Source organism: Apodemus sylvaticus, chromosome 1 (assembly GCF_947179515.1).
Source record: "Apodemus sylvaticus chromosome 1, mApoSyl1.1, whole genome shotgun sequence".
NCBI classification, from domain to species: Eukaryota; Metazoa; Chordata; class Mammalia; order Rodentia; family Muridae; genus Apodemus; species Apodemus sylvaticus.
This window is the reverse complement of record NC_067472.1, coordinates 43,301,073-43,327,484: the sequence shown is the minus strand read 5'-3', so window position 1 is coordinate 43,327,484 and position 26,412 is coordinate 43,301,073.

The window sequence follows — 26,412 nt, the reverse complement described above, 5'->3', positions numbered from 1 at the left end:
CTAGCCAATAAAAGCTAGCTTAACTTGAAAAAGCAAATATAAAGGTTGATACAGTGTTGAGCCCTTGTATTCCCAACATTATACTAGGCAGAGAGATAGGCAAATCCCCATACCTTGCTAGCCAGTCAGCCTAGATTTTATGACAAGCTCCAAGCCTATATGAGATACTGTAAGTGAGGTAACCCAGTCACAAAAGACCACACATGGAATACAGTCACTGATAAGTGGATATTAGCTCAGAAACTCTGAATACCCAAGACACAATTCACATATCAAATGACTCCCAAGAAGGAGGAAAGAGAGGTCCCTGGTCCTGAAAAATGCTTGTTCCAGCATTGTAGGGGAATACCAGGACAGAGAAGTAGGAGGGGGTGATAGGAGAATGGGTGGAGGGAAGAGGGCTTAGGAAACTTATGGGGAGGCGGGAACCATGAAAGGGAAAATCATTTTTAATGTAAACAAAGACTATGGAAAATAAAAATTATAAAATAAAAAAAAGAAAAGAAAAAAGGTTCATATTTCAGGAATGACATCTGAAAGTTTTTTCTGACCTTCCCATGCACACATGTACATTGTATTACACACAAGCAGCTGCTTGCTGTTTTAAACACACACATGCTCTCTCTCTCTCTCTCTCTCTCTCTCTCTCTCTCTCTCATACACACACAAATAGGACATTTAATTTTGTATATGTTTAGTTTTCACCCATTCTAGTTTACAAGGCAGTATGGTATGCTTTTGGTGTGATTGCTAAGCTCTATCAATCAGATAGCAGGTGGTTAATGAAAAGATAAATTACTGGAAATGAAAGGCTAAAGATGACTTCTGAGTGAATGCCCTTCATGTAGCACGATGTGGGAATTTTCTGAGCTTTGACACTTTTTTCCATTTGTTTATATTAGATGTTTTCTTTAATTACATATCAAACATCATTCCCTTTCCTTATTTCCCCTCCAAAACCCCCCATCCCATTGCCTCTCCCCTGCTCACTAACCCACTCATTTCTACTTCCCTTTCCTGGCATTGCCCTATATCAAGCCTTCGCAAGACCAGGGGCCTCTACTCTCATTGATGTTCCTCAAGGCCATCTTCTGCTACATATGAAGCTGGAGCCATGAGTCCCTCCATATGTGCTCTTTGGTGGTTTAGGCCCTGGGAGTTCTGGGGGTACTGGTTGGTTTATATTGTTATTCCTCCTATGGGGCTGCAAACCCCTTCTGCTCCTTGAGTCATTTCAATAGCTCCTCCATTGTGGACACTGTGCTTAGTCCAATGGATGATTGTGAACATCCACTTCTGTATTTGTCAGGCACTGGCAGATCCTCTCAGGAGACAGCTATATCAGACTTCTGTCAGCAAGCACTTGTTGGCATCCAAAATAGTGTCTGGGTTTGGTGATTGTATATAGGATGGATCCCCAAATGGGACAGTCTCTGGATGGCCTTTCTTTCAGTTTCTGTTCCACAGTTTGTCTCTGTATCTCCTCCCATGGGTATTTTGTTCGCCCTTCTGAGAAGGACCAAAGTATCTACTCTTTGGTTTTCCTTCTTCTTGAGTGTCATGTGGTCTGTGAATTGTATCTTGGGGACTCTGTACTTCTGGGCAAATATCCACTTATCAGTGAGTACATGCCATGTGTGTTATTTTGTCACTGGGCTACCTTTTATCTGGGTATGTAACTTTTATTTGCCAGATGCAATTGTCATCTGAGAGGCTAACTGCTGAATAAGTTCACCATTTCTAGTTCTTTAAGAATGCTGGCTGCCTGGTTCAACTCAGCTGTTCTGGCTCAAACTCCTCTCCAAATTGACTGATTCAGTCTGGTTTCTCTTGCCTTTTTGGAGGGGGGGGGGTTGAGACAAGGTTTCTCTGCATAGTCCTGGCTGTCCTGAAACTCACTCTGTAGACCAGGCTGGCCTCAGACTCAGAAATCCATCTGCCTCTGCCTCCCAAGTGCTGGGATTACAGGCGTGCACCACCACACCCACCCTTCTCTTGCCTTCTGATGGAATTCCTCTACTTGGTTTCATACTCACTTTGGCAGTATGTTTTAAATTTCCAGGTCCTTCTCATTATTTGGCTCATATGACTTCATCTGCAACCTATTTCTGTAAAACTGTCTTCGTAAAACAGCATTCCCTCATCCTCCTTTTCTCTATGCTGTTCTCTTAAGTCCTCTCTTCCATGTCTATTCTAGTAAGAGTTGGCCATATCCTATATCTGATTCATTCTGTCAAATCTTTCTCTGATTCATCACTTTATCTGTCCTTCAATTAGACATCACTTTCAAACATGGATGCTTCCTTCTAGAAACTAGTTCTACCTTTATTATTTGGGATTAAATGTGTGTAGTGAGGACAAGTCTGTATTCCAGCCAGAATGATTAAGGGTATGTGGTATGTTTGTATTCCAGCTGGATCACCATAACTAAAAGGTTTGTAGATGTGATCCCTTGTCAGAGCAGCCATGTTGCTGGATAAAACTCCTCTATGTGTGTATACAACTATGTTTCAAAAATGGTTATGACACCAACCTCAAAAATAAAAAAAAACCCAACTTTTATGTGCCTACGTATTGCTTCATCAATAAATACTTATACACATGCATTCATATGTATAGTGTTCCACAAAATCTATATAAAACATTGTGAAATAAACATGTTCAATTCTCTTTCAGACCCAAGTAAAAAACAGAGAGTCTCTTTTGAAAAAGTGTGGAAGATATTTTGAGCTCAATTATCTTGCTTTACAAATTGATAAGTGATTGAGAGCTATGGTTCTCAACCTTCTTAATGCTGTAATGCTTTAACAAAGTTTCTCACGTTGTGCTGACCCCAACCATACAATTGTTTCATTGATACTTAATAATTGTATTCTTTCTACTATTATGAATCATAATATAAATATCTGATTCACAGGGTATTCAATATTCAAGTCCTAAAAGAGGCATAACCCGCAGGTTGCAAACTGATGCCTTGGAGAATAAGAGAAGGGAAGAATAAAATTTGTTATATAGATATTCCTTATTACTCTTCAATGAAGACAAAGAAAAGCATCAACCACCATCACTGCAGATCCTTTTGTAGTCCATTGGATATGAAACTTCTCTACATAAATCTGAGAAAAGATAAAAGTCATACAACATCAGAGAGATAATAAAGGAGGCAGATGCACTTTTCTCTGTACTGTACTATTCTTTTCAGAGACAAAACCTCAACAACCATCATTGAGGCCAACAAATACGGGAGAGGCTGTTATAGTAATTGGATGGGTAGGGGGAGAGATCTCTAGGAATTTTATGTTGTTTATACCCTGTTTTGTTTTCTTCCAATCAGAGTCTGAACAGGAAACAGATGCTAAGCATAAATTAGGAATAGTCCAAGAAAACTTATTTACATTGGAACCAATTACAGAAGAGTGGGCTTAATAAAGAATTTAAAGAAATAGTACACTAAGACTATGAACTCATGAAGCTACTGCCACCATGATGGATCAGAGCAGAGTGGGTGGGTACTAGAACACTGGAAAGAAGAACCTTCTCTGTAGATCTGCCTCAAGAAGACTGTGTGTGACTTTCAGGGGAAAGATGTATTCAAACTGAGGTAGGAGACCCATGAAGAACATTTACCCTAATGTCATTCTTTTTCCACTCATTTTTTTACTTGGAACCCTATTGCCAATTTTAGCTAGAAGCTGTGAACCTACTGATGTCTTCCATCAAAGCAGACTAAGGTAAGTGGTATCTGTGCAAGATTCAACTTGTAATCAGATTATATGAGATTCATGTTTCAAAAAGAAACATGTCTGAGCTGCAGAGATGGTTCATTAGTTAAGAGCACTTGCTGGTCTTTTAGAGGATCAGAGTTTGGTCTCCAGAGACCAAGACAAGTAGTGCACAGATGTCTAAACCTCTAACTCCAGGGGATCCAGCACCTTTGGTGCCAGCAGGCACCTGCATTTATGTGCACATAACCACATGCAGTTATAAACCTACACATAGTTAAAAATAATAAAAACCACTATCAGAATATGCCTGGTCTTATAAAATGATGAAGTTGAACTACAATAAAAAAGAAAGAAATATCACTGGTGCCACTGAAGCCAACAGATCCATTTATTTAATGACTCAGAAGACATGGACATTTGTTTTTCTTTAATGTAATGAACTAATTGTTTATCTCTAATAGTCTGTACACAGGTAGTCTAAGACAATAGCTCTTCTCAGTGAGGATACCTTCTGACAGCTCTGGTATGTTTTACTTATTTAGCACCATAATATTTAATTTTTATCTTGTGGGACGGTAGAACTAGAATGCAGAGGGAAAACAGCTTTTTTTTTTTTTAAAGCCTTGACTGAGACATTGAACACATGACCTCACATCTTCTTCATTAATATCTATCTTCTTTAGTACCTTGAGTCTTGTTTATGGGGTCACAGGTATTTATCTTTTACTTTTTTACCTGTTGGGTCAGGAAATTGGTCCTTTGCCCTCAAAGGTTGGGCTCTATTATTTGATCCTCTATTAATCACTTAAACAATAGATCTAAAGTTTCAGGTTCTCTCATTGTATCTGAACTTATATGGAAGGTAAAACCAGAAGGTACAGTCTCAGGAGCTCCAAGTGGGTTTTAATGACGTCAAATGCAGTCTACACATAGTTAATTCTTCCAAGAGTATTTTGAACTCAAGAACAATAGAAGAATAGAAGAAGCCTAGGCTATTTCATTTTCACCATTCTCTATAACCTTCTGTTAGGGTTTTTAAAACACAGGGACAAGGGATTTCTTTGTTACTTTGATTGGAGTGCTCTGAAATGAAGAGATGCAATTTACCAGTTGCATGCTGTGCAAACATCATTTCATATTTTGATTGTTTTGCTTCCCTTATCCCATTTCTTGGTTAAATAAATTCACACCTCCTAGAAATGTTTTCACCTGCATCTTTAACTACTCTTTGTGTTCTAGAAAACGTGCATAGAGGATGAATTTACCTATAGCTCATGCTGGTCAGTCTTGTAACTGTGCTATAGAGAACATTTTCTCTGAGTGAGGACAAATAAAAAAATTGACTAGATGTTTAGATAAGTGAGAAAGATTTTACAAAATAAAGTCAGGAATAAGAATTAAAAGTGACCTAAAACAAAATGATATGCATAACATAACCCCCTCCACAAAATCTAACAAAATTCAGTTAAGAGTTTAGAACCTAACATGAAAAAGCAAACATTTTACATTTCTGCATTCTTAATATCTAAATGAAACAAAGATGATCAGATTCTTTACAGTTTCCAATTCTGAAGATGAAGACGAGGAGTTCCATCACAGTTAGGAATATCACCTGATGGCAGTAATGGAGAATATATATTTGATGCTTTAGGTTTTTTGTGGTGGTGCCTGATTAGCTGTGAGATATTTCAGTGGTTAAGGCATCTGCCATGTAAGCCTGGAAAATGGAGTTTGATGCTCAGAACTCGTAGAGGGGACAGGATCTACTTCATACAGGGTCTATGCATGTTATGGTATTTGTGCATATCCCCACACACGTGCATAGAGTAACACACAATGTGAAAACCCTCCATATGGATAATACATTTAAAAAAGTATTTGAAAAAAATCACCCACATATTTGCACAGTTTGCTCTGTTTTAGGACATTGATTTTTTTCCCTCTTCAGTTTGTCACTTCCTAATAGTGAGCTATCAGTTCATAGGTTCATAGTAAGAATCATAGTAAGAATCGGTATCAAGGAAAGAAGGGAAAGAGAGTACAGAGGATAGAGGGATTTTCCCTCTCTTCATTATCATGGTGGAAGGCATCTCCTGGAACTTGCATATGGTCTTGTCACATGGGCATGGATGAGAACTCCATGTCCACAGAAAACAATAGATTCCATTCCAAGAATGAAAACACCTGTATTTCGAGGCTGGAAAACAGTCAATGGGGAGAAAGAAGTTGAGGAAGGCAGATGGAGAAGAAATTCTAGGGTTTCATCAGTTCATAAAATGAGTAAGAATTATAGCGAGATAAATAATAAAATATAGTGAGATAAATAATAGAAAATACAAGATATGTAGTTAGTCAGTTGTATGTTATATATTTTTTTGCAGCTCCGTTCTAAGTCCTCTCCCCAGATGAGGACCCTTTTAGGCTAGCATGGAATCAAAAATTCCTCCTGATTTGGACAGGACTACATTTATAAGAATGTTGTCATTGTACAGAAAATGAAAACTTTGATCCAAGTGTTCAAAAAATTTGTCGTTAATCCTTCCTTAGATTTTTTCAAGGCTTTTATACTTGGCACTGACTCCTAGATTATAATCCCCAAGAGCTGAATGTAAGTCTTTGATTTTTTTTCTTATTTGTGCATAAATTTCTAGAAAATAGTCAAGTTCTGGGGAAGGTTTCCTGACTCCAGGAGAAACTAAGGAACCTAATATAAATGCGTGCGTGCTATCTCTGCTTGCTTACGAACATGCCAGGAAACCACTATTCTGCTCACAAAATTGTGCAAATTGGTTTCAGTGGCTGCACAAATGGATAATAAAGGTCCTCCATGTACATGCCATATTTTATTGTACAAATAATTATACATGAAAAATTTTAGGATAGTAGAATCACATGCTTGCCTGGACAACAGTAAAACTATCCATAAAGTATGTACAAAGTAGCAAGCTTTCAGTACTGCTATTTCCCAGTGTAACCTTCTAAGATTAACTGTTGGCTAATAGGCACCAAAATAACTAAATGAGGTAATTCATTGTGTGGGGTTGTTATTTATATACCAATTAAAAGCAATATAATGGCTTCCAAAAATACCACCTTTAGTTTTATAATAATCTTCCTGTGCCTGCATTGGCAATAATCAGCAAGTTGGGTTAGATCTCGGCCACTACTAACATGGAATAATAAAATTATGCTATCCTTAAATAACAAAATCTTTTATATTTTCCCCATTAAAATGGAAGAGAGCTACTCCCTAGTATTGGTTTATTTAGCTCTGTCAACACCAATGACTCACTTGGTGTTTTTGAAATGTTTCGACACTTAGAAGAGTTAAGGATGCAAATGGTAAGTCTGGGGGAATAGTGAGGTCTTAGAGAGAAGAATCTTAAAGCAGAGTCAGAACATGCAGAAATGAGCAAGAAAATGGTCTTAATTTTTCTTTGGCATAGACTTATTCCTGAGATCAAGATCACAATGATGGAGATGCAAAGACTGTCTACTTTTTGGGGTGGGAGGTTGGTTTTTTTTGGATTTGGTTTTTTAGAGATAGGGTTTCTCTGTGTAGCCCTGGCTGTACTGGAACTCACTCTGTAAACCAGGCTGGCCTCCAACTCAGAAATCCACCTGCCTCTGCCTCCCAGAGTGCTGGGATTACAGGCGTGTGCCACCACCACCCGGCTTTTTAAAAAATATGTATTTATTATATATATATATAAAATAATAAATACACTGTAACTATCTTCAGACACACCAGAAGAGGGCATCGGATCCCATTACAGATGGTTGTGAGCCACCATGTAGTTGCTGGGAATTGAACTTGGGATCTCTGGAAGGATAGTCAGTGCTTTTAACCACTGAGCCATTTTTCAAACCTGCGATTGTCTACTTTTTAATCTGGTAGAGTATATTTCATAAAGTATTGAAAGGTCAAGAGACAAAATTTCCTCACAGTCTAGCTCCTTTGAAAGCTGCCTCTTGTGTCCCATCAGCAGGTGGTGGTCATTTGTACTTCTTCTTTTGTTTACTTGTGGGTCATAGGGTACTTAGATGAGCCTGTTATGATTTCCTAATTAGATCTAAGTGTAAATTGAAAGTCTGGTTCTTGGGATTTTTTGCAGTGTACTATTTTTACTTATTTACTGCTCCCCTTCTTTTTCAAATCCTTAAATGTTTCTACTTAAGTGAAAACTCCGTTTTATCCATATTGTAACTTTAGAGTGCTTTTCCCTCACCCACATGCAGACTCCACTTACAGCACTGACACGGACATGCACATGCGCATACATGTGGACACCTTCCAGAAGACACCCCCACCTGCCTTCACACGCATTTAACTTTCCTTTTCACACCTGGAAGCAGTGACACATAGCTGTGCAAGTTCGGAAGGGCCCAAGAAAATGAAATGCTTTGCTCCAGGAGGTGTTCCTTCAAGTTCAATGTCTAGGATGAGGAGGGAGGAGGGAGAGCCAAACCGGCATTCTCCTGGGAGCTGTAATGTCTTCTTACGTCATCCATGAACCAATGCTATCAGAAACACAATCCCGCTCCAGTTCAGGACATATTCTCAGTTGACCATAATCTTTCCCGTGTGACTTAAGAGAATGTGGTGTCCTATGATATAGTCCCCCAATTGTATATATATTTACCTCATGACATCTTAGATAACAGTACATATCAAAGCTAGACTAACCAGATAAAGACTCCCATCAATCTCTATCCATGAAACGTTAGTTTTTTTCTTTTTTAAAATTATAAAACACAATTTTAAATTTAAATATGCTTTAATGACATGCTGCCCCTCCTCCAAGTCCTTTCAGATCCTCTCCCACTCCTCACCGATCCAACTTTCAGTTCCTCTCCCACTCCTCACCGATCCAACTTTCAGTTCTTTCTGAGAAATCAAACAAATATAAGAACAAAGCCTCCAAACAATGAAAATGTAAAACACCACCCTCCCAAAAAAACCAAACCAAATTATAACCAAATAAAATCCTCATACCATCACAGAAAATACAGGGGAGTCCATTAAATGTTGGTCAAAAGTTTCTGAATATGAGGCCTGTCTTGGAGCTGTTGATATACCCAATGTCACTCCAATGGAGAAAACTGATTTTCTCTCTTTCAACAAGTATAAATGACAGCTCAGTTGTTAACGTTTATCATAGTGGTAAGTATTCATTCATTCATTCATTCATTCATTCATTTACTCACTCTTTTTTTACATAATCATTTTTCATTCGATATATTTTTATTTACATTTCAAATGATTTCCCCTTTTCTTGCTCCCCACTCCCCAAAAGTCCTATAAGCCCCCTTCCCTCCCCCTATTCTCTCATCCACCCCTTCCCACTTCCCTGTTCTGGTTTTGCCCTGTACTGCTACACTGAGTCTTTCCAGAACCAGGGCCCACTCCTCCGTTCTTGGACATCATTTGATATTTGGATTATGTTTTGAGTATTCCAACTTTCTAGGTTAATATCCACTTATTAGTGAGTGCATACCATGATTCATCTTTTGAGACTGGGTTACCTCACTTAGTATGATGTTCTCCAGCTCCATCCATTTGTCTAAGAATTTCATGAATTCATTGTTTCTAATGGTTGAATAGTACTCCATTGTGTATATATACCACATTTTTTGTATCCATTCTTCCGTTGAGGGATACCTGGGTTCTTTTCAGCTTCTGGCTATTATAAACAGGGCTACTATGAACATAGTGAAGCACGTATCCTTATTACCTGCTGGGGAATCCTCTGGGTATATGCCCAGGAGTGGTATAGCAGGATCCGACGAAGTGATGTGCAAAGCAAAATCTACCTCTTCAAATTTGGACAAGACAAACTAACAGAAGGAAAAGAGCCCATGAGAACACACAAAGACCACCCACTTGGTCACACATTCAAGAAGCACTAAGCTAGAAACCATAAGTTCAGAGAAGTTCAGCAAGCTACTTCAGACTCTGTGAGTTCAAATGAGCTTTGAACATGTTGATTTAAAGGGTCTTGCTATCCTGGTGTTCTCCATCCCCTCTGGCTCTTACACTCTTTCTGTCTTCTCTGTGCAATGTTCCCTGAGCTCTGAAGGGAGGGACTGGTTGCAGACATCCCATTTAGGGCTGAGTGTTACAAGCTGTCTCACTCTGTGTGTAATATCATGCTTGGGTCTGTACATTTGTACCAGTTTTCCAAGGAGCAAGCTTCTCTGCTTATAGCTGAACAAGTCACTGATCTATGAGTGTAGCAGAATACCATTAGGAGTCATCTAATTACAACCTTTAAAAATTTTTTTTTAAATCAGTATGATTTCGTTTTACCCTAAGATCTTGTCTCAGGATATCTAGTCTCAAGTTCTTGGTCATCCAAGCAGAATCAGGAATGGAATTCATTTTGTGGAGGGGGAGTTAAGTCAAACTAGTGTTTGGTTGGTTACTCCCACAAGCTTTGTGCCGCCATTGACCTAACATATCTTGCAAATAGTATACCATTGTAGGTAAAGGGTTTTTGGTTGGCTTTTTGTTTGCATTTCTTTTTTGATATTGTGCAGAGTACCTTTTTGTATAATAATGTTTGTTTTAATTCAAAACAGGCATTTGACATTGGTGACCAAAGAATATTTGTTAATATCCTGAGCTTTAGATGACACAATTTGGAGAATAGAGCTGTATGAGAAAATGGATTAAAATGTATTGAGATTAAAGAATAAGAAATAATCTTAGGGCTCTGAGAGAAAACATCCATTGTATATAATCTAAATATATAATCTATCTATCTATCTATCTATCTATCTATCTATCTATCTATCTATCTATCTTCTATCATCTGTCGTCTATTCATTTGTCTATCAACCCACTTTAAAATAGACTGTATTTTGTACATGTAGAAAAAAAACAGTATCTCTTCATCATCTCAATAAATCTCATGTTTTCTACCCTTTCTTGTACTTATTTGCATAAGTATTTGTATGTTGTATTTCTCTGTGTTTGCATGTTTGCATGTGTTTGGGGTTATACATGTGTATATGCACTTGTATGTGGAGTTCTGAAGTTGATGTAATGCATCTCCTTAGCTCGCTTTCTCTTCCTTCTACAGTTAAATTGAAAATGTCTTTTCATCTTGAAATATCTACCAAGCATATTACTCATAATTTTCTGAATGAGTTTTTATTTTGGATACATATTTTCAATCATATATCAAAGCAACAGTAGTCTCAAACAAATTAACAATGGCTTAAAATGCTTCACCTATGATATAAGATTGTCTTATAGAACTTTTATTAAAATGAAAGTAATATGCCTGTCCACTGTAAATAATTTTAGTAGGATTCATAATATGGATGTTAAGAAAGTATTAACATGGCAAAGTCAAGGAGAAATTTCTACAAGAATAGAAAAAAAACAAGTTTGTTTTCTCTTATAATGGAATAGATAAATAACCATGGAAACAGAAATTCTCTGACCTCTACTTTAAAATGGCATCTATGGGCACCTAGTTGAAAACAACCATTCTTTCTACCTTACAGAGGGATGACCAAAAGTAACCTTGCAGGGAAACTTAAGTTTAACTAGACCGTAAAAAGTGGGTAAGTGGTTTGAAGCAAATTAAGTTTCAAGGGAAACATTACACATTGCTCCCAATATTTAAAATCTATCCTTAAAGAAAATAAGTAAAATTATCACACTGGACCAAGGTCCCAGGTAAGATTACATGTAGGGAACCTGTTTTAGCACTTGGGTCATCTTCCTCTTGAAAATGCAACCTGAAGTGACTACTTGTCTGTATTGCATAGTGAGACTGAGGATGAGGGATTGAGCAGCTCCTTTTGCCCTTAAAGGCAAATGGGCCTGACACCCAGGCCAGGAGGCAGGAGGACTCCTGCTACAGGACATGAACATCAGGGGGTTTCCATTAGCAGAAAAGATGGAGCCTCAGAACTTGTATGAAGACCATACCAGTAAGTTAATGCTTGTCAGCTCTCAGCAGAAGCTAAGGTAATTACTCTGTGGGAACAGATACAGTCTATAATTTCAAATTATTTCTGCAAGTGATTTGTAAAGAAGAAAAATCAGAATAAGATGTAGGAAAATTAGATTTGGGAACATAAATTCATATAAACGATACTCGCAAAGTACAAATAATAAAATAAATAAGCCCAAGCCAGGATTACAATTTTGTCTGACAGATTGAGATGGCATGGTGTATTCTTGGTTATCAAAATCCCTGTGTAGCATGGGGTTTTTAGTTGGTGAATATTCACAATGTAGGGAAAGCATGGTAATGCTATATAATCTCAATTACCCACATGTATGTACACTTGCAAGATCTAGAACAACACATCAATCTGAGCTGCTTGAGACTGGGTGACTTTGTTCTTGCTTTCTTGCGTTTTGTCTTCTATAATGCACATATTAAAGAAATAAACAAAAACTTCTTTAAAAAATGAAAAAAAAAGCCTGCAGTCATAATAGACACAGACAATGTTAATATTAACAGTGCTTACAGAATTAAAGGAAGTTAAGATCCAAATTTATCAGAGGTGCAAATGGGAATTATTGGAGAGAAAAATTTAACAGCTCATATTGCAAACTCAGTGGAAGGATTTAATGACATATTCAACCCAGTTGAGGAGGAAAATTAATAATTTGCAAAGCAGGACAGAAGAAAATGCCAAACTGGAGCAGTCATATCATAATAAAGAAACATAATAAAGAAACATCATAGTCAGGAAGGTGTCATATGTATTACCCAGAATCCAAGCAAATGAAGACAGGAAAAAATGTGCCAAGTACATTTTTGGAAGAATTAATGAAAATAATTTTCTGAAAAAGAGATATAAAATCAAGAATCATATTAAAATGAGGCATGGAAAACAAAAACACGAAAAATAAGTTGGTGAAAAATAAAAGAGTAATAAAAGAGCTAAACATTTCAGAGTGAATTAAAAATTTAAAAAAAAAAATGAAAACAACCAGAGAAAAGGAAGATTGCTTCAAAGGAATAATTCTTAGACAGCATCTGGCTTCACAGAAAGAACGGAAGCCAGAAGCCAGCTTAATAATGCTTGGGATAAACTCAAAGAAATCTGGTGAAAAGGCATTGTGTAGCCTGTAAAGATATTCTTCATGCATGAAGTTGAACTAAAGAAATTTTGAAGCATTTTGTTTGTTTCATAGATCAAAATTATTATCCATTGTTTTATACTTAAGAAAATGTCGAGAAATCGGCCTCCCACCAGTCAGGAGAGGAGCATCCATCTTGGTTCCGTACTCCAGGAATCGGACAGACTGAGGTACACAAACATAATCCGAGGCCAACACCGCGGTGGTCTGAGCCCGACGGGCGTTGGCCTGCACCCAGGCCCTGGGCGGGTCGGGGGGCCATCGGGGTGCCAACCCAACCAGGAGGTTTTTTGCCCAGGCCTGCGAGCGCGCCGCCGCCATTTTGCCTGCAGGATGACAGAGAGCTCAGGTGGGCAGACCTGTAACAGGCATAGCCTAAGGCTAACAAAGCGGGGGTCCAGGCCCCAAAAGGCACAGGACTGACCCCAAGAACTGGGCGGCTTGGTGGGCCATCTGTGAGTCAACCCGCCCAGGTGATTGTTAGCAAAGCAGACTCTCCCGGCGCTTTCAGGGAGCGCGGGCACACACGCCCCGCCATCCTAGTCACCTGGCAAACCCAATTAACAGTCATAGCCCTAGGGGAACTTTGCTCGGACCTTGGCCTCCCAGGCTTTTGCCTGGACTCAGGGACTGGGCGGCCAGGCTAACCTTGTGTGCGACAGCCCGGTTGGCAGATCGGCTGCCCAGCGGAGTGAGCGGAACACAGGGGAGGTCACAGTAGCATACACCGTCGGCACTCCCTGGGAGTGCACACGGGCTCCATCTGCTCCACAGACACAATCTGGGGCAAGGCCTCAGGCAGAAGCCCTTAGCTCTACTCTCTCCGCTTCCGGATCCAGATCAGTCTGGGCAGCAGCATTACATCTCCAAGTCCTGCAAGTGGCTAGCTGGGCTTCCGGGCGGCCAGCTGGGAGAAGTCAGTGTGCTCCAGTGAATCCAGCAGGCCCCAGCGGGAGCCTTCGGGTGCCTGCTTTGGGATCGGAACAGCCTGGGCAGCAGCACACTGTCTACAAGCAGTGCAGGAGGTAAGCTGTGCACCAGAGGCCAACTGGGAAGGGGCAGCTTGCACTGGTGAGTCCAGCACTGACAAGATAAACTAACACCAGTGGAATCTAGATGGCAAAAGGCAAACGCAGGAACGTCACTAACAGAAATCAAGGCAATATGGCAACATCTGAACCCAATTCTCCTCTACCAACATGTCCTGGATACCCCATCACACCAGTAAAACAAGATTTGGAGTTAAAATCACTGGTCATGATGCTGGTACAGGAACACATGAAGGTCATACATAAAGAAATTCAGGAGAAAATGGATCAAAAGTTAGAAGCCCTTGCAAGGGAAACACAAAAATCATTGAAAGAAATCCAGGAGAATACAAAAGCCAACAAGGAGGAAATGCAAAAAACACTTAAAGAAATACAGGAGAACTTTGCTCAACAGGCTGAGGTCATGAAAGACGAAACACAAAAATCTCTTAAAGAAATATAGGAGAACTTTAGTCAACAGGCTGAGCTCATGAAAGAGGAAACACAAAAATCTCTTAAAGAATTACAGGAAAACACAAACATGCAAGTGAAGGAGCTAAGCAAAACCATCCAGGATCTAAAATCAGAAGTAGAAACAACTAAGAAAACTCAAAGGGAGACAACTTTGGAGATAGAAAGCCTTGGGAAGAAATCAGGGGACAGAGATACAAATATCAACAACAGAATACAAGAGATAGAAGAAAGAATCTCAGATGCTGAAGATTCCATAGAAACCATGGACTCAACAGTTAAAGAAAATGCAAAATGCAAAAAGCTTGTAACCCAAAATATCCAGGAAATCCAGGACACAATGAGAAGACCAAACCTAAGGATTATAGGCATAGATGAGAGTGAAGATTTACAACTTAAAGGGCCAGCAAATATCTTCAATAAAATTATGGAAGAAAACTTCCCTAACCTAAAGAGAGAGATGCCCATGAATATACAAGAAGCCTACAGAACTCCAAACAGACTGGACCAGAACAGAAATACTTCCCGTCACATAATAATCAAAACACCAAATGTTCTAAACAAAGAAAGAATACTAAAGGCAGTAAGAGAAAAAGGCCAAGTAACATATAAAGGAAGACCTATCAGAATCACAGCAGACTTTTCACCTGAGACTATGAAGGCTAGAAGGTCCTGGGCAGAACTCATGCAGACTCTAAGAGAACACAAATGCCAACCAAAACTACTATATCCAGCAAAACTCTCAATCACCATTGATGGAGAAACTAAGATATTTCATGACAAAACCAAGTTTACCCAATATCTATCCACAAACCCGGCCCTAAAAAGGATAATAGGAGGACAACACCAATACAAGGAGGGAAACTTCACCCTGGAAAAAGCAAGATAGTAACCTTTCATCAAACCCAAAAGAAGTTAAGCATTCAAATTTAAAAAATAACGTCAAAAATGATAGGAAGTAACAATCACTATTCCTTAATATCTCTTAACATCAATGGACTTAATGCCCCAATAAAAAGACACAGACTAACTGAATGGATACGTAAACAGGACCCTACATTTTGCTGCTTACAGGAAACACACCTCAGGGTCAAAGACAAACACTACCTTAGAGTAAAAGGCTGGAAGACAATTTTACAAGCAAATGGTCTCAGGAAACAAGCTGGAGTAGCCATTTTAATATCAGATAAAATTGACTTTCAACCCAAAGTCATCAAAAGAGACCCTGAGGGACACTTCTTGCTGGTCAAAGGAAAAATACAAAAAGAAGAACTGTCAATCCTGAACATCTATGCCCCAAATGCAAGGACACCCTCTTTCGTAAAAGAAACTTTATTAAAACTAAAAGCACACATTGCACCTAACACAATAATTGTGGGTGACTTCAACACTGCACTTTCCTCAATGGACCGATCAGGAAAACAGAAACTAAACAGGGACACAATGAAACTAATTGAAGCTTTGGACCAATTAGATTTAACAGATATATATAGAACATTCTATCCTAAAACAAAAGAATATACCTTTTTCTCAGCACCTCATGGTACCTTCTTCAAAATCGACCATATAATTGGTCACAAGACAGACCTCAACAAATATAAGAAGATCGAACTAATCCCATGCCTCCTATCTGATCACTATGGAGTAAAAGTGGTCTTCAATAGCAACAGAAACAACAGAAAGCCCACATACACGTGGAAACTGAACAATACTCTACTCAATGATACCTTGGTCAAGGAAGAAATAAAGAAAGAAATTAAAGACTTTTTAGAACACAATGAAAATGAAAACACAACATACCCAAATCTATGGGACACAATGAAAGCAGTGCTAAGAGGAAAACTCATAGCCCTGAGTGCCTCCAAAAAGAAAATGGAGAGAGCATACATTACCAGCTTAATGACACACCTGAAAGCCCTGGAACAAAAAGAAGCTATTTCGCCCAGGAGGAGTAGAAGGCAGGAAATCATCAAACTCAGGGCCGAAATCAATCAAGTAGAAACAAAGAGAACCATACAAAAAATCAACAATACCAGGAGCTGGTTCTTTGAGAAAATCAACAAGATAGATAAACCCTTAGCCAGAATGACCAAAGGGCACAGAGAAAGTATCCAAATTAACAAACTTAGAAATGAAAAGGGAGATATAACAACGGAAACTGAGGAAATCCAAAAAATCATCAGATCCTACTACAAGAGCCTATACTCAACACAACTGGAGAATCTGGAGGAAATGGACAATTTCCTTGACAGATACCAAATACCAAAATTAAATCAGGACCAACTAGACCATCTAAACAGTCCCATAATGCCTAAAGAAATAGAAGGAGTCATAGAAAGTCTTCCAACCAAAAAAAGCACAGGACCAGATGGCTTCAGTGCAGAATTCTACCAGACCTTCAAAGAAGAGTTAACACCAATACTCTTCAAACTATTCCACAAAATAGAAACAGAAGGAACACTACCCAATTCCTTCTACAAAGCCACAATTACGCTGATACCAAAGCCACACAAAGATCCAACAAAGAAAGAGAACTTCAGACCAATTTCCCTTATGAACATCGATGCAAAAATACTCAATAAAATTCTTGCCAACCGAATCCAAGAACACATCAAAACGATCATCCACCATGATCAAGTAGGCTTTATCCCGGGAATGCAGGGTTGGTTCAATATACGGAAATCCATCAATACAATCCACTACATAAACAAACTCAAAGAACAAAACCACATGGTCATTTCATTGGATGCTGAAAAAGCATTTGACAAAATTCAGCATCCCTTCATGCTTAAAGTCTTGGAGAGAACAGGAATTCAAGGCCCATACCTAAACATAGTAAAAGCAATATACAGCAAACCGGTAGCCAGCATCAAACTAAATGGAGAGAAACTTGAAGCAATCCCACTGAAATCAGGGACCAGACAAGGCTGCCCCCTTTCTCCTTATCTTTTCAATATTGTACTTGAGGTACTAGCTCGGGCAATTCGACAACATAAGGAGGTCAAAGGGATACAAATTGGAAAGGAAGAAGTCAAACTATCATTATTTGCAGACGACATGATCGTCTACCTAAGTGACCCAAAGAACTCCACTAGAGAGCTCCTACAGCTGATAAACAACTTCAGCAAAGTGGCAGGTTATAAAGTCAACTCAAGCAAATCAGTGGCCTTCCTATACTCAAAGGATAAGCAGGCTGAGAAAGAAATTAGGGAAATGACCCCCTTCACAATAGCCACAAACAGTATAAAGTATCTTGGGGTGACTCTTACCAAACATGTGAAAGATCTGTATGACAAGAACTTCAAGACTCTGAAGAAGGAAATGGAAGAAGACCTCAAAAAATGGGGAAACCTCCCATGCTCATGGATCGGTAGAATCAATATAGTTAAAATGGCCATTTTGCCTAAAGCACTATACAGATTCAATGCAATACCCATCAAAATCCCAACTCAATTCTTCACAGAGTTAGAAAGAGCAATTATCAAATTCATCTGGAACAACAAAAAACCCAGGATAGCTAAAACTATTCTCAGCAACAAAAGGAAATCTGGGGGAATCAGTATCCCTGACCTCAAGCAATACTACAGAGCAATAGTGTTAAAAACTGCATGGTATTGGTACAGTGACAGGCAGGAGGATCAATGGAACAGGATTGAAGATCCAGAAATGAACCCACACACCTATGGCCACTTGATCCTCGACAAAGAGGCTGAAAACATCCAATGGAAAAAAGATAGCCTTTTCAACAAATGGTGCTGGTTCAACTGGAGGACAGCATGCAGAAGAATGGGAATTGATCCATCCTTGTCTCCTTGTACTAAGCTCAAATCCAAATGGATCAAGGACCTCCACATAAAGCCAGACACTCTGAAGCTAATAGAAAAGAAACTGGGGAAGACCCTTGAGGACATCGGTACAGGGAGAAAGTTTCTGAACAGAACACCAATAGCGTATGCTCTAAGAGCAAGAATTGACAAATGGGACCTCATAAAATTACAAAGTTTCTGTAAGGCAAAGGACACCATCAAGAGGACAAATCGGCAACCAACAAATTGGGAAAAGATCTTCACCAATCCTACATCAGATAGAGGGCTAATATCCAATATATATAAAGAACTCAAGAAGTTAGACTCCAGAAAACCAAAAACCCTATTAAAAAATGGGGTACAGAGTTAAACAAAGAATTCTCACCTGAAGAACTTCGGATGGCGGAGAAGCATCTTAAAAATTGCTCAACTTCATTAGTCATTAGGGAAATGCAAATCAAAACAACCCTAAGATTTCATCTTACACCAGTCAGAATGGCTAAGATTAAAAATTCAGGAGACAGCAGGTGTTGGAGAGGGTGTGGAGAAAGAGGAACACTCCTCCACTGCTGGTGGGGTTGCAAATTGGTACAACCACTCTGGAAATCAGTCTGACGGTTCCTCCGAAAACTGGGCACCTCACTTCCAGAAGATCCTGCTATACCACTCCTGGGCATATACCCAGAAGACTCCCTACCATGTAATAAGGATACATGTTCTACTATGTTCATAGCAGCCCTATTTTTAATTGCCAGATGCTGGAAAGAACCCAGGTATCCCTCAACAGAAGAGTGGATGCAAAAAATGTGGTATATCTACACAATGGAGTACTATTCAGCCATTAGAAACAATGAATTCATGAAATTCTTAGGCAAATGGATGGAGCTAGAGAATATCATACTAAGTGAGGTAACCCAGACTCAAAAGGTGAATCATGGTATGCACTCACTAATAAGTGGATATTAACCTAGAAAACTGGAATACCCAAAACATAATCCACACATCAAATGAGGTACAAGAAGAAAGAGGAGTGGCCCCTGGTTCTGGAAAGACTCAGTGAAACAGTATTCAGCAAAACCAGAAGGGGGAAGTGGGAAGGGGTGGGTGGGAGGACAGGGGAAGAGAAGGGGGCTTGCGGGACTTTCGGGGAGTGGGGGGGCTAGAAGAGGGGAAATCATTTGAAATGTAAATAAATTATATCGAATAAAAAAAAAAGAAAATGTCAGAACTTAAATATTTTAGACAAAGGGAAAAACCAAAGTATATTGTATATTTACTGGTTAATATAAGTAAATATCTGTTTAATACTATATTATATACATAATGTATGTAACATACTACACTATATTGTATGGATATATATGTATGTATACACATACATATATGTACAAACTCTATATATATAAAAAAATTCATAGATTTTTGAGAGACCAATGTTTGGGAAAACATGACGCCTAATTAACTTTGATAGTCAATCCCAGGATGTTGGAAGAGTTTTAGCTTTGTTCAAATTCTCCAGTTGATATGAGAGATGACAAGGGATAGCAATTTATTTACATCGGATTCTTTAATGTATGCAAAGTACAGCACTGAAGAAGAATGTGAACAGTCAGATATTGAGACCTGGTGTGCCAGAGAAATGCTCAGCAGGTAGGAACACTTGCAGCTAATCCTGACAAACTCAGGTTCATCCCTGAGGCCCTCATGATGGAAGGAGAGAAATCATTCCTCCAAATTGTTCATTGGCTCTGGCTTCCTCATGTGTGCAGTAGTATCTGCAAGCTCCTTGTTTTTCTACATACAAAAAAGTAATAACAAAGAAAAATTAATATCTCTATAACATATTTATAGTTGAGACAAGAAAAAAAATAGACTTCCTATCACAGTTTGAGTTTGCTGTCTTCAGCTCCCAGGAATATAACAAATTCTACAGGGCACATCAGTCAGGATCTGGCTCCGGTGATACTGGAGTCTTCCACACTTTCTATACTTTAGAAAATACACGTAGAACTGCCCAAGGCAATAGTGATATATACCTTGAATTATGGGGCAAACGGAGTAGAGGAAGCTCTGCAAAGGATCAAATCCTCAGAACCAGGGAAAACTGCCAAATATTTTCCCACATGGGCCAGACTTGAAGTTGCATACAAACATTAGCAACAGCAGCTTCCTCCTCCTGGATGTTCACAACCTGAGGCTTCTTGCTTATTGAGGTCTTCTATGGAGACTAGTCAAGTCTACCACCTGTGCTGGTTATGTTAAACACACTGAAGTTCCAGGCTGCAGCAGTAGGAGGTCTTTCCATCAGAGACAGCAAAGCAATTGTCTGTAAGCAAACGGAGAACCAATGCAAGCGTGAGCCAACATTCACAAGGTAGGTTCCTACATGCATGCATTTGGTTATGTAGGGTGGCTAACTTTGCAAAGTCATCGTGAAAGAAAACCATGCCAGAGACTTTAGTCAATAGGAATTTTATTGCTGGTAGGTTTTTAATTAAGGAATCTTTGATTGCAGGAAACAAAAGTACATGTGAGAAGCAGGCGAGATGGATGTAATTTTCTGTTATAGAAGCTGGTGGTTCTATAGAAAGGCATATAAAGAAAGGCAAACCAAAAACAAACTATCAATGCCCCCCCAAACAAAATAAAAACCAATAAAATCCCAAAACATTGAATATATATCAAGAAATTAAAGGGTAGTACTTCGATACATTTTAAGACATTCTCAGGAAACTTTGAAGAAATATAACAGAAAAATATTTTCTTCAGTGTGTAATTTACTTCAGAGGTATTAATGCAGTTTATAGTGATAAGGTTTACAAGTGGCTCAGGCCCTCAAATTCCGTCCAAGAGCACCACGTCAAGAATCCCAAGGGCAGCTGCTCAGCTCCCTGGATCTTGTCAGCCTCAAACCTATACACACGTGATGTGGGAGAGGTGTTCATGTCTGATCTGAAATCAAATTGTTGGCATATAGATTTTGAAAACTGTTTTCGGAGCAAAGATAATTTTGTCAAATCATTCCTACTTCTGAAGTCAAGTATTTATGCAAGGAAAAGAGGCTGATTATTTACCCAAGTTCAATCCTGAAGCCACAGTGACTTGAGGAAAAGCCTGCACTTTTATTCCGGTGTTACTGGACTTCCGGTACATCTGCTGGACTCTGGACAGTAGTAACAATTTAACAGCTATAGGCACTTCACGTGGATAAAAATGAGAAGGAGATGAAAATGGAAAACGTGTTTTCTGGATTCAGAGTTACTCATTTTTCTTTCTGCCCTGAATCTGTAGACTCATGACACAAAATACTCTCTGCTCACAGGCTGTTTCACGTCACAGGTCGTTCCTGTTTCCAGAGTTTTTATGCCTAAGAGAGAGAGAGCGGAGCTGACTCATAAGTGGGCAGCACTTTTGCTAGGGCTTTCAGTCAGTTCAACAAATGTAAATAGGTGACTCAGCCTCTTTACAAAGCACCCTTACAGAGTTCTGAGCAACCAAATCCTGTCTTTATGTCATCTCTTACCTCAGCACCCTTTGTGGAAGAGTTAGGAGGGGGAGGAGGAGGTTAGCAGGCATCCTGTCAATCAAGGTTGATTGCTCAAAGAATAATGTAAACAGAGCAGGACAAAAGAATTGCGTGTATCCATGGAAATCTAGTCTGGGCTCCTTGGACTTTCCTGGGGCTACAGCAGAGGACTGGTTCACACTGGATGGATAGGGGTGGGGCTGGCGATGGGAAGCTGTAACAGTGATCACAGAAATCTAGTAGTTAAGGCAGATTCCCTAACAACCAGGAAGCAACATATAACAGCTAGCTGTGAGTCAAATGTGACTCAGGGAGTGATAAAGACAGCTCGGTGTTAGAGAAATAAAAGGTATGATCGTGAGATTGGCAATCTTACTGAATACCTGACCGACTACAGTGTCCACGACGTCATGTTATATTAATCATCAGTGTCGTCACCATCATTGTCCCACCACAGATGATGTAATTCCACAAGCCATTTTCACATTAATGATGTTTTTGGGTTCCACAGATAGGCCAGTGGGTATTGCTAGAGTTTATTTTATAGATGAGAAAAATCAAGGCACATAGCTGTGAAATAACTTTCCTTAAAGTCACCAAGCTAGTTAGTATCAGATGGAACCTGTTCACCAACAGATTTAGGTTTCTAATACAAAAAAAAAAAAAAGTATGAAATCAGCATCTCAATGTTTATCCTATGCAAAAGAAATGAAAGATAGCATAGACAACTTCAGTGGAAACTACCAAAGGATTGGGACAAAGGAATGTTTTCATGGTAGGCTTCTTGTCCTTGATGGAAATCTTTTGTAAGCATATCTTTTTATGGATAATATATTCATTTGTCTCAAATGCATAAAGGAAGACATCAATTGTGAAGGAAGCTTCTAGAATCCACACTGAAAAAGAAGTATCTTATTGTTTCATATATATATGAAACTATATATATATCTGTCTTCCTGCAGAAGACAGTATAAGCTCAATACTATATATATATTATAGAGCAGTTTTGAATGAGAAGCTTAAGTCTCTATCAGAGTCTTCTAGCTCAGATGAAAAATTCAGCAAGGAACTGGATCATTTCAACTCAGCTTGGTCATATGTATGATCAAGCACTGGTTTGGCCCCTAAGAACATACAAGCTTGTACAATAACTAAACATTAAATTCAACATACTCACTCTAGAGTACTAATTTGAATCACTTTATCAACTAAGATCAACATAAATCAAGTTTTGGCCTGGGCAATTTCAAATTCAAATTTTAGTGCTGAACTTAACCAAGAGCTAAAAACCCAAATTTATTACTATTTCTATAAATCTGAATTCATTTTATTTATCTCTTACAGGCAAAGAAGAGGGTATAGGGGAATTCATAGAGAAGATATTTGCTGAGTAATAATCCATCATTTACTCCTTGTTATATTTTCCAGTGATAACCCAAAGAGTACCTTAATTCATTTCATCAGACCCCAGGCTAGATTCTAACCTGCTGGTGCAGGTGCAGCTACTGTTGCTTTCTGCTCTAGACAACTTGGAGAGAGTTCATGTTGCCATGAACTCTGAAACAGACTCACACCTCACAGGTCTGACATGTTACTTCATCTTTGTTCTATCCTTTGAATGGGTTTTCTTAGGAAAGGCAGGGAAAAATGGAAGTATGTGTTTTTCCCCCACCAAATATGCGATATATGCAAATATGCCTAATGAGACAATCCTGTCTTTCCCCACATCATTTTAGTTGTTCACAATTTTTCAGGCAGTCTTGACATTTGTGTCATATGGAAAAGTGAAGGAGCAGAGGGAGACATTTATTTCCTGAAGAGGTCAGAGAGCATACCAGGGGACAGAGACTAGTCAACAATCAAGCATGCAGCGCACACTTTCATTAAGACTCATGCCTTTCCAAACCACAATCTTAATTTCTGCTCCTCACTGTTTATGTTGAAGAGGTTCCATTAAGGTTTATTTTTGTTCCCTTCTGCAAAGGACAAAAACATGACATTTTCAGATTAGTCCTGACCCAACATTTTAGGTTATTTTATGCCATCAAATTCTTATTCTAAGGTTCATCTTCTTTTACAGGAAAGGAAAAAACTCTTTCTGATGATTAAATAATAAAGAAGGCCTATTGTTTACAGACTCAAGTAACAAGACCCGACTGTGTGCTGTGATCCAATCTCTCTTTAAATCTAGAAATTTGCATCCTACTTAATGATGGCATCTGTTGGGAGGAGAAAATTTCCATAGCATGTCTCTATAACATGCCCCAAATCTTGTGGGAAAAAGGCCAGGAGAAAATTTTAAATGAATGCAAACCTCTTGGAAAGATATACTTAGAATCTTCCACTTGATGGGAACTTTGTTTGCAGACAGCAAACAGCCCAACTAGAAAACTCCAACAGCTGCTGTCTTTGGGAAGAATATACCATTTAAGCATGAGCTACTCACATTAGAATGACTGTAAGCTATTGGAGCAACAAATGCCTTTCTGCAGAAGACAGTTTCACACAGACCCCATGCCAAAATAATATTCCATTTTGTTGTTTTCAATGATATTTTCTAAGACAAGGTATGAGAATTACATGGAGCAGGGCTTAGCACCTTGTCAGCACATGCTGTGAAGGTGATCAACTTGGCCTTTTTCTGAGCTGGAACATTTTGGATACTGTTAATTTCACCTTATGCCTGTCAAGTTGGGCAAATCATCATTTATCTCTCTTTGGCAACTTTATTTTGATGGCAGGATGGTAGATACCAGTTGCCTAATCAAAATGACTCTGGATAGAGTAAGGATGTGGGGTTGGGTAATGACCCATTTATCCTCTATAGGTTCAAGGTCACTTTCTCAGGAGAGTGACATGATAGACTATGACTGGTATGTCATAGCACTGGGATGTTATAGCTAATCTTGTGAGGTCACAATTCTGTTGATTTTCTGTCTATCAACATTCAGAGCAATGTAACAATGTTCAAATAACCACCCAGGGCGCTCTTTCTTTATACCCTGCATGTGTACTGACATTGTCATTGCTCAGATCTTGTTATGTAGCCTTTAACGAAACAAAAGACAATTTCATAGCAGAGTTCCTGGTATGCTGGTTCTCACAATTTTTCTGTATCATCTTTTCTGATGTTGCCTGAGACAAAGATACAGGAGATATACTATAGAAGTGTCCATTGGAGCTGGTCTTCCCACACTCCTTTGGTATCTGCATTGGGTACAGTTCTGGTTTTCTGTGATGGTCTCCATTTCCTATAAAAGGAAGCTTCTTCAATGAAGGTGATAATTATATTTATCTCTTGGTATAAAGATAAGATTTTGAATGTAGTTAGGAAGTACATTGTCTGGCAAAGTAGTGGTAGTAGATTCTTTTCAGAGATCTAGCTAGCTCCATGAAATTGGCCTAGTTTCTAGTATATTTTTCTTCTTATCGAGTTAGTAGTATGTCCAATTAGATAGTTGTAGGTTACTAACAATATCTGAGTGCCTCTTACTCCATTTTCTGGATGTTGTGCCATAGTGGTAATTGTAGTTCAAGGCTGAGTAGAACCTCTAATCAATCACTTTTCTTCCTTGATAGTTTTATATCTCTTGGTACCATGGAAACCAGATTCTTGAAAATAGCTTTCTAGGTCAGATGAAGATTGAATAATTTGAACCCTGTATCCTAAGGATGCTGTGTCCTCAACCTATGAGGAGCAACAGAGAGCAGCAATCATAGTTCCTGGGTTAGGGGGTCTATGCTGGTTTAGGGGTCACTGGACTTTTCTGATAAACATTTCTAAAGGAAAATTTTCATGCATGGTATGGGTTTTTATCACTCTAAATTGTGACTATTGTGATTGGGATTACATTGAATCTATAAATTGCTTTTGATAGTATGGTAATTTTCAAAATATTAACTTTATATTCCATAAACTTGGGATGCCTTTCCATTTTTAGTGCCTTCTTACTCAATTTCTTTCTTCATAGATTGCTTTTTCTTCCTTATAGATGTCTTTAACCTCCTTGTTTAGGTTTATTCCAAGATATTTTATTTTATTTGATGTTACTATAACTGGGACCATGTTTTTGTAGCTAGTGGCATATAGAAAGGCTCTTGATATTTACAAGTGTATTTTGTACCTTGCTACTTTTACTGAATTTGTTGATTGTTTTTAGAAGTTTTCTGATAGAATTTTTGGGATATTTTATGTAAAATATGTCATCAGATAATGACATATTTAACTTCTTCTTTTCTTATTTATATCTCTTGCCTTATTGCTCCAGCTGGTGTTTCCAGCACTATCTTGAAAAGAAGTAGAGAAAGTGGAAAGTTCTTTCTTGTTCCTGATTTTTTTTTGCTGTGAGTTTTTCTTCATTTAGAATAATACAGGCTTTCAGCTCATCATCTATAGCCTTTATTATGTCAATGCATGCTCCTTTCACTCCAGCTCTTTCTAGTACTTTTATCATGAAAGCTTGTTGGATATTGTCAAAATTTTTTTATGTATCTAATGAGGTAATCAGTTGGTTTTTGTCATTAGGTAAATTTATAAGATTTATTATATTTATTGACTTATATATGCCATACAATATAGAGTGTAAAAGAATCCTGGAGTGGATATGTGCTGTTGACATGGGCATATCATGTCTAAGACCTTATTCTCAGACCCACAGGAAAATGGAAAAGCCTATAATTCTGGTCTATCTTTGTATGATGATAGGTTATGCACAAAATTTACACCATAACTTGCCCAACCCCT